General features: G+C 44.4%; 1 long non-coding RNA gene across 11 annotated transcripts; it reads right to left on the reverse strand.

Moving 5' to 3' along the window:
- Positions 1 to 335: 335 nt before the first annotated feature.
- LOC123136629 (uncharacterized) lies at positions 336 to 4,945 on the reverse strand. 11 transcript variants are annotated; one of them, XR_006467157.1, is made up of 8 exons: positions 4,626 to 4,945; positions 4,413 to 4,538; positions 4,272 to 4,315; positions 3,817 to 3,889; positions 3,511 to 3,641; positions 3,276 to 3,407; positions 1,781 to 1,896; positions 336 to 463 (listed from the first exon to the last, which is right to left on the reverse strand). It is a non-coding gene; the product is annotated as an uncharacterized lncRNA (long non-coding RNA). The 11 variants fall into 11 exon arrangements; XR_006467156.1 differs by having other exon boundaries at positions 1,764 to 1,896; XR_006467154.1 differs by adding an exon at positions 1,354 to 1,461 and having other exon boundaries at positions 1,781 to 3,407.
- Between the last annotated feature and the right edge of the window lie 3,093 nt (positions 4,946 to 8,038).

Here is an 8,038-nt window from a genome sequence, read left to right on the forward strand (position 1 = left end):
TAGGTTAAATAGGTCATTTCGGAGCTAAGTAAGGTTATTATGTCATTTTGGAGCTAGCTAAGCATATGAAGTCATTTAGGAGCTAAACTATGTCATTTCTTAAGCATATTATGTCATTTTAGAGCTAGTTAAGCATACTAGTCGTCAGCCCGTGCGCTTGCACGGGCTAGCTAGTTTTGAACCAACTAGATGACCAGCTGCGCCAAATGGCGCAAAGACCTGTTTAAAACCATGTTTGTGTGGAAAATAGAACTGAATTTCCTTAGAAGTCTGTTGTTTAGTTGGTGCTTAGGTGGATAGAACTGAATTTCTGCGTCAAGACCAATAGTCCTTGCCTTCTGTGTTCAAGACCAACAGTCCTTGCCTTCTGTGTTGAGTATACTGCGTTCGGAAGGCCAAGCTTCTCCATCATAGTGTCTAGAAGCACTTTTCTTGGGATCCTGACTTTTTTCATCGCGGCTGACTGATAACAAAGAGGAAGACACTATAAGTGCAGTGTATTTTTTTTGCGGGGTACTGTAAGTGCAGTGTATGATTCTATATGTGTATGTATGTCTATCAATTTTTGGTGAGATACACAACACTGATAGTAACTGAATGATATGTGTTGGCTAGGTAATTCTGAAGCTGCCAAAAGGTAATAAAAGAATTGAGAGTAGCAGGGGTTTGAGCTTGCTTAAACTGTAGACTATACATGCTTGTACTATTTGTTAGGCCCCAGGAAAACAGGGGATCAACAGATATGGCTATGCACCAATTGGTTACTCAGGTGTTTATTAGGAAGCACGCAGAGTCTGAGCAGAGAAGCTTCACTTCATTCTCTCACCCTTGATACTATAGTATTTATCAAATCAGGTTATGGAAGCATATATGAAGTACCATCAATCTTTTCTCTGATTTGGACGAAATCACACTGCCTACTTATCACAGCTGCTGTGTATGCGGTACTGAAACTAATGTGAAATAGCTAGGATGAACTTAATACAGATCAGGTTGTGGAAGCAAATATGAAGTACAATGCGACTGTTATCTGATTTTGATGGAATCACACTCCCTAACTATTACTGCTGCTGTGTATGTGGTATCCAAAGTAACCTGAAATAGATGGGATGAACCAAGCACTATTCATTTTAGTTATGTCTAACAATCATACTTCTGCCTTTTTAGCGGAACACAAATGAACCAGTATGTCAAGAACCAAACAGGTGGTTATGTAACAACAACCATGATTTGTGCATAACAGTATAAACACTGGTCAGTACCATGGCTATAAGTAAGTAAACATACTGGTAAAAAAAGTAAAAAAAAATTACAAAGAAGGTATGACATGCGTAAATATGGAGTTTGATTTACATGGTCGAAGAGGGTCCTCTTCGTCATTTAACTGAATAGAGATTATGGCGAATTACGATTTCAGTTTTGCCTGGCTTAAACTCTTCCTAGTTTAATCTTTTACTCCCTCTGTAAAGAAATATAAGAGCGTTTGTTATATTTCTTCACGGAGGGAGTAATATTCAGCATAGGTGATCCAAAAGGAGTAAATTAAATAAAACTCCACATTGTAAAAACATGTGTCAGCCATACATGGTAGAAAATGTCCTCTTCGCACATCTGGATTACTTAAAAAAACTAAAATTAGATTCTATAAACTTGTGGTTTTCTGTTCAACCCAGCTTAAACAGCTCCTAGGCGACCAAAACTGAATGAAACTCTAAACTGAAAAAAATACATCGATAAAAAAGAGCTCATCTATAGCCTTGGACCTTTGACTTGGCCCTACCAAGCCATGGCGACTGGTGTGTAGATGTGGAACTTAAGGCGACTGCAGAAAGACCCCGCCCACTCGACAACACCTCATTCCCCTTTCTCCGCTCCCTTCCCATAAGATGCCACCGCCTATATAAGCATAAGCATCTTGCATCATGTAGAGAGATATAATGCACCTTTGCATAGTGGAATGCAGAAAATTGGCACACAAAACTGGTAATTGTGCCATGAAATACATATTTGTGCATTCAAGCATCCAGAAATACACAAATGCATAAAAAAATACACAAATGCAAAAATAAAACTGCGGGTGCGTTTGGATAGCTACAAAACATTCCTTGTGATAGTTGCAAAAAAATATACATATTTGTGCACTCAAGCATTCAGAAATACACAAATGCATAAAAAAAATACACAAATGCAAAAATAAAACTACGGGTGTGTTTGGATAGCTATCTCACCTAGCTTAGCTGGGCTAGAATTATCTAGCCCGCTCCAGCAAGAGCCGCTAGAAGCAAGGCTAGTTATTTGGATAATGGCTAATTTTGCTAGTGTGGGAGAGCCAATTCGGCTAACTTCCATCAGCAAGGTTTTCTTGGCAGTTGAGGGCTAGATTGCTTCCAGAAGCTAGTTTTACTTTGATTACCAAATGGATAACCTTGCATAGCTAAGCTAGAGCTGCCCCTTGCCTCACATCCAAACACATCCTTGGTATCTAACTGTCCATGGTCAACACATACAAAATGTACATACATACTGGCAGTCTGCCAAATACAAAAAGAGGAAACGCTAACTAATATGTAGAACACATATGAATGATTATGAGTTGTGAGTCTATGGCTACGTGGACTTTTCTTGAGGGATTCATATAGCTGAAGGGACTAGCTGCCAAAATATAACAAAACTGAAGTTCATGGTGTGCAACCAACTTCCAAAAATTCAGAAAATGGCTTCGCGAAGTAAAACTATGCATGTCAAGTCTACATTGACAGCCACTGCTTGGGAAGAATTAGACTCTGCTATTAGTCAGTAGGTATGGTACACATATAGTTAGAGTTGAACTGTTACCTACCAAATTTGTAATCTTGAGTATAAAATTTTCAGAAGAAGAAATGGTAATGTGGTTCAATTTTCAAAAGAAACATGGAGATTGCAAGGCTGGTTTGAAGAAACTAAGGCTGAATGATCCATGGAACTTTAATGATGGTGAAGAATCTAAACTGAAATAGCATACCAGACGCACAAACAATCACAAAGAGATCAATTACCAACGTCATATATTTACCAGTAACCACAAATCATGAAATCAATGTCAGAGGACCAAAATTTTCACAAGCTAGGGAAATAATGCTCTTCACCAAAACCTTGCCATAACTTATTCCTCTTATTTCTTTGTCAGAGCTACACATTGCAAATTCAGAGAAATTTTTGAGAAATAAAAGAAAGCTTCATGAAAGGGAGGAGTGGGCAGGCATATGAGAAATGAGCGCTTGCACGCATATTCTTACTCCGTGAGAATTGCCACCAAGCCCTTCAACACCTAGTCAATGACCATGACCGCCTGAGTTTAGAACACCGCGTCAAGTTCCTTTGCTCTAACCCCGTGACCTGCCAGCATCCGACGCCACCGAATTCGACCACTGCCCACCAGAACACCAAAATTATAATGTGAGACGACATGACAGGAGACCAAAAAATGGTTTATAAGGCTCCAAAATAGAATCATGATAAGTAGTAAAGTACCTAATATCTGTAATAATCCATCACTCCAAAATAAGATCATGATAATTAGTCCACAGTAAAAGCTAGACCCTTTCAAACAAAAGACCAGGTTCTGAACGAAAGGCCATCCCTTCATATCTTTGCATTGTCCCCTGAAAATAGAGAATGAGAGTCAATATAGATCAAAATATTGTCAATTCATTACCTACTAATCGGCAACATATGCTTATAATATTTGAGGCTCTAAAGCCAAAAAAAGGCGAGAGAACATCTTACACACACATGAAAAGAGGAACAAAAAGGACAGGAAAAGCAGCCAAAGTATACCTTCAGCTTCAATCCAATGGTCTGATTGAGTTCCTGGCCAAATCCTTCATTCATCCTCACCTGCCTTAGATAGCTGCAACCAATGAAGAAGATCAATTGTCCTTTACAAGCTATGTAATCCAAAAACATTATCACAAGATGGAGCAACTTGTGGTTGGTGGCATCGACGCCGGTGAAGCACGAAAGGAAGCAATGGCCATATCAACATGTTCAGTTAAAAGCACCAGACCTAATTATGCACATTATTTCCTTGAAGCATCACATATAGAGTTATTTTCTATACTAAGCAAGGTCTCAAATATGCACCTCTCTTTTTGCATCTATATCTACCATCTCTCGATCGACCATCAACCAAAATTGGTAAAAAAAAGATAGATTGAGCACATTGCACACCAAGAAACATAAACTAAAGCATGCATTGGGCAAAAAAAGAAGAAGAAGCGGGAAAGAGTTACCTGCTTCTTGGAATTGCAGTTGAGTACTATAATAAAGGACACCTCTGCAAACGAAAGAAAGATGCACACACATCAGCATCTTTCCTGAGTAGTCTTTCCACTCGGGCATTTACACAAACAGATATTGTGCGCACTTGCAACCTCTCAATATGGGTCAAAAGATGTTACAGAACAGGGGCGCTGCTAGGAGTAGATCATCCACATGGACATCCGTCGTTGTTGTGAACTTCCGATGGTGACGGGCGGCCTAGCACGTGGGAAAGGGATCTGGCAACACATAGAGCAGTAAGATGCCTGCTGCTAATGAAGTGGAGATGGGTCAGGGGTGGGCGCATGTGGGAGATGGACACTTACCTCGTCCTCCTCGTCATCCTTGGAGGCAGCGAGGTATGGAGCCGCGGTGCTGGTCTTGTAGGGACGGGTCGGGGTGGCCGGATCTCTTGCAGTAGAGGGAGCGACGGGGCCGGCGATAGGGTGGCGGGAGAGGGTCGGCGACGGGGCGGGGGAGCAACGGCGACGGGGCGGGGGAGCGACGGCGACGGGGCGGGGGAGTGACGCGGCCGGCGACAGGGCGGGGGAGCAACAGGGCCGGCGACAGGGTGGCGGCGGGCGAGCCTAGAGCGCCATCGACGGGGGCTGTTCGGTGTGTGGATGAGATGCGAAGTTTTTTTTACTTGGATGGATGGGGAGAGAGGGAGGGGATAACCCCACAGTTTTTTTAGGTGGAAAAAAATAACCCCATCTCTTTGCCATCTGCCAGCAGATGGCAAAGAATCTTTGCCGTCTGCTGGCAGATGGCAAAAAGGTGGGCTGGTACGCCGTTACACTCTTGACGGCCAGAGGATTTGCCAACCTCTTTGCCATCTGCTGGCAGATGGCAAAAATTATTTGCCATCCACTAGTAGATGGCAAAGAATTGGCTGGTGGCAATCATGTTCTTTGCCGTCTGTCAGTTCTTTGCCATCTATTTTTTATAAGCAGATGGCAAAGACGTTCTTTGCATCAGCTGGCAGATGGCAAAGAGCTGGCTGATGGCAAATTCCCTGTTTCCAGTAGTGGGGTGAATCATTTTTTTTGCCCGGACGCACTTCCTTGCGTGCGAATAGGTAGCTGGTGGGTCCCAGCAGTGAGGGGGAAATGTTTTTTTCGTGAAATATGGTGGCCCGTCTGGTGGGTCCCCGCTGTCAGGTGGAGGAATAATTATTTTGCGCGTAATAAGGAGGCACTTCCTTGAGGCCGCCATGGACCCAGCTGTCAGCCTCTCCATGCACATTACTCTTCCGATGGAAGTCAGTCGTTGACCATATTGACCACGCCATGCCGAGAGCACCACGGCGGTGGACGACGGCGAGGCCTAGGAAGGGGACGACGCGGAGCCGGGGAAGAGGCAGCAGTGGATGCCCATGCGAAGAGGAGTACGAGGGTGAGGCTGTCGTCGCCGCAGAATAACAGGGGGTGTGGGTGAGTAGAGGGATGGCCTGGCCAGCGGTGGGAGTAGTAGGGGGAGGTGAGGCCTCCGCGACATCACAGCCGGCCACGGGAGGCAGGAGCACGCGACATGACCGGCGCTGCTTTGGGCGGCTGGAGCACGAAGACCAGAGGTTGAAGAAGCACTACGGCCGTTGGATGGACATTGTACGGTCAGTGGAGCTAGAGTAGTTCATATTGACTAAGTTGACAAAGCCCTCCGTCCCCGTAAACTTAGTAGGCCCACAAGTCAGCCTCCCACCAAGGTGAGTCCCAGCTAGCAGGGGGAGTATTCATTCTTTTGTGTGTAATAAGGAGTCATTTCCAGTGGGTCCGAGCTGACAGCGGGTGGAACTTTTTTTCGGGAAATACAGAGACCCTTCCAGTGGGTCCCAGCTATCAGGTGGAGGAATCATTATTTTGCGCGTAATAAGGAGGCGTTTTCCTGTGTGGGCCCCTACTGTCAGCCTCTTCCGATGGCTGTTTTTTGTTGACCATGTTGACCTCGCCGCACCGAGAGCACAAACACGGTGGACGAGGGCGGGGCCTAGGAAGAGAACCACCCGGAGCCAGCGAAGCCACCGCAGCAGATGCCCACGCTGAGGGGAGAACGAGCGCTGACTGGTCGGCTGCGGGGTGAGGCTGACGTTGCCGGAAAATAACAGGATGTGTGGGTGGTTAGAGGGATGGCCTGGCGGCAGCACAGCCAGCCACGGGAGGAGGGAGCAGGCAGTCCCGCCGGTGCTGGTTTGGGCGGCTGGAGCAGGAAGATCAGAGATTGAAGAAGCACGGCGGCCGCTGGATGGACATCCAACAGTCACTGCTGTGTGTTGACTAAGTTGACAAAGCCTTGCGTACGCGTCAAAAAGAAATTTAGGACAGCGTCATCGTCAACCTAGTAGGCCCAGAAGTCAGCCTCCAAATCCGTGGAAAACAGCATACAACCCATTAGCCATTATTTTCAATAATTTACAGCCCAGTTGCTAATTCTTATGGATATTTGAAGCCCATATTCTTTTTATTAGCATTACAGACCATATATTCTGGGCACTGCTAAAAAATTCAACGAAATTTTGCATATTTCTGTGGGGTCCGAACTCTTTTAATCACGAAATTTCGAGTCACGTTAAAAATAGTTTTCAAAAAATTATATCAAAATAAAATTCAAAAAACAATTCTCTGCAAAAAAAAATGAATGAAATTTAGAATCTTAACTAGCAAGATGCCCGTTCGTTGCATGGAACAGAAGATGCATTTGTATGAGTAGTTTATCTTGTGGGTGAAAAGATGATATTTTAATGTAATTGACAGTTGGCTTTGGTTTTTATAAGAGTAGAGGGTAGAGAAATCCTGAAATAATGATATTTCAATGCAATTGCCGGTTGGCTTTGGTTTAAAAATTTACAACCCATTTCTTACAACTTATAGCCCGTTTTCTGGGAAGCCTATTTCTTATCCCTCCTCGTCTTGAAAGATTTGTAGCCCAGCAGGGCTGAGAAAAGCATGTAGGCCTCAGTTTTGGTATTCTCCAAAAAAAGAACTGGGCTAGCCAATTTCAGAAAGAAAAAAAAATATCAACTGGGCTCGTCATGTGCTTAATAAAAGCGTAAGCGTGGGCTAGACGGGCCACAGCCGCCGCACAGCGCGCAGTTGAGTTCCGTCTCTGAAACTGAAAAACAACTGGGTGAGCTGTTGGGTCCCTGGTGTTATCTGCTTGTTGTGTAATTTTCTTGTTTATTGACTACATTGACAATGGCGTGGAACCTAGTTGTCAAACAATTAGGAGGAAGTATTGTTTTGGCTTGTAATAACGAGGCACCTGCTTGCGAAATGCATTGACCCTGGTGGGTCCCTACTGTCAGCCTCTCCACGTACAGTCATCTCCTGATTCCTCTTGGTTGTTGACCATGTTGACAACACCAGACGGCGGCGAGCACAACGAGCTAACCAAGGCGGAGAACGACGGCAAGGCCTCGGACGGGAACGAACATCAGCCATGGAAGATGCGGCAGTGTAGTGGCAGGTGGAGGGGAGTACGAGGGCAACAACATGCAAGTCAAGCATACAAACGGTACAAAAAGCCCAAGGATTAATTGTTCATCAAATTTTTAGACAAAACCCAGATTGAACATGACAGTAACATCTAACCCAACCACTCATTTTTGCAGTCACAAACAAATGGATCGGTCTGATCCATAAAATCAACATCTTGTGCAAAAAAATTATTTTAGGATGTCTACAACTTGTTGTAAATAGAAGCCGAGCATGTTTAGAAGCCCATTTGTCCACCTGAAACTTCT

This window comes from Triticum aestivum, chromosome 6B (genome assembly GCF_018294505.1).
Source record: "Triticum aestivum cultivar Chinese Spring chromosome 6B, IWGSC CS RefSeq v2.1, whole genome shotgun sequence".
NCBI classification, from domain to species: domain Eukaryota; kingdom Viridiplantae; phylum Streptophyta; class Magnoliopsida; order Poales; family Poaceae; genus Triticum; species Triticum aestivum.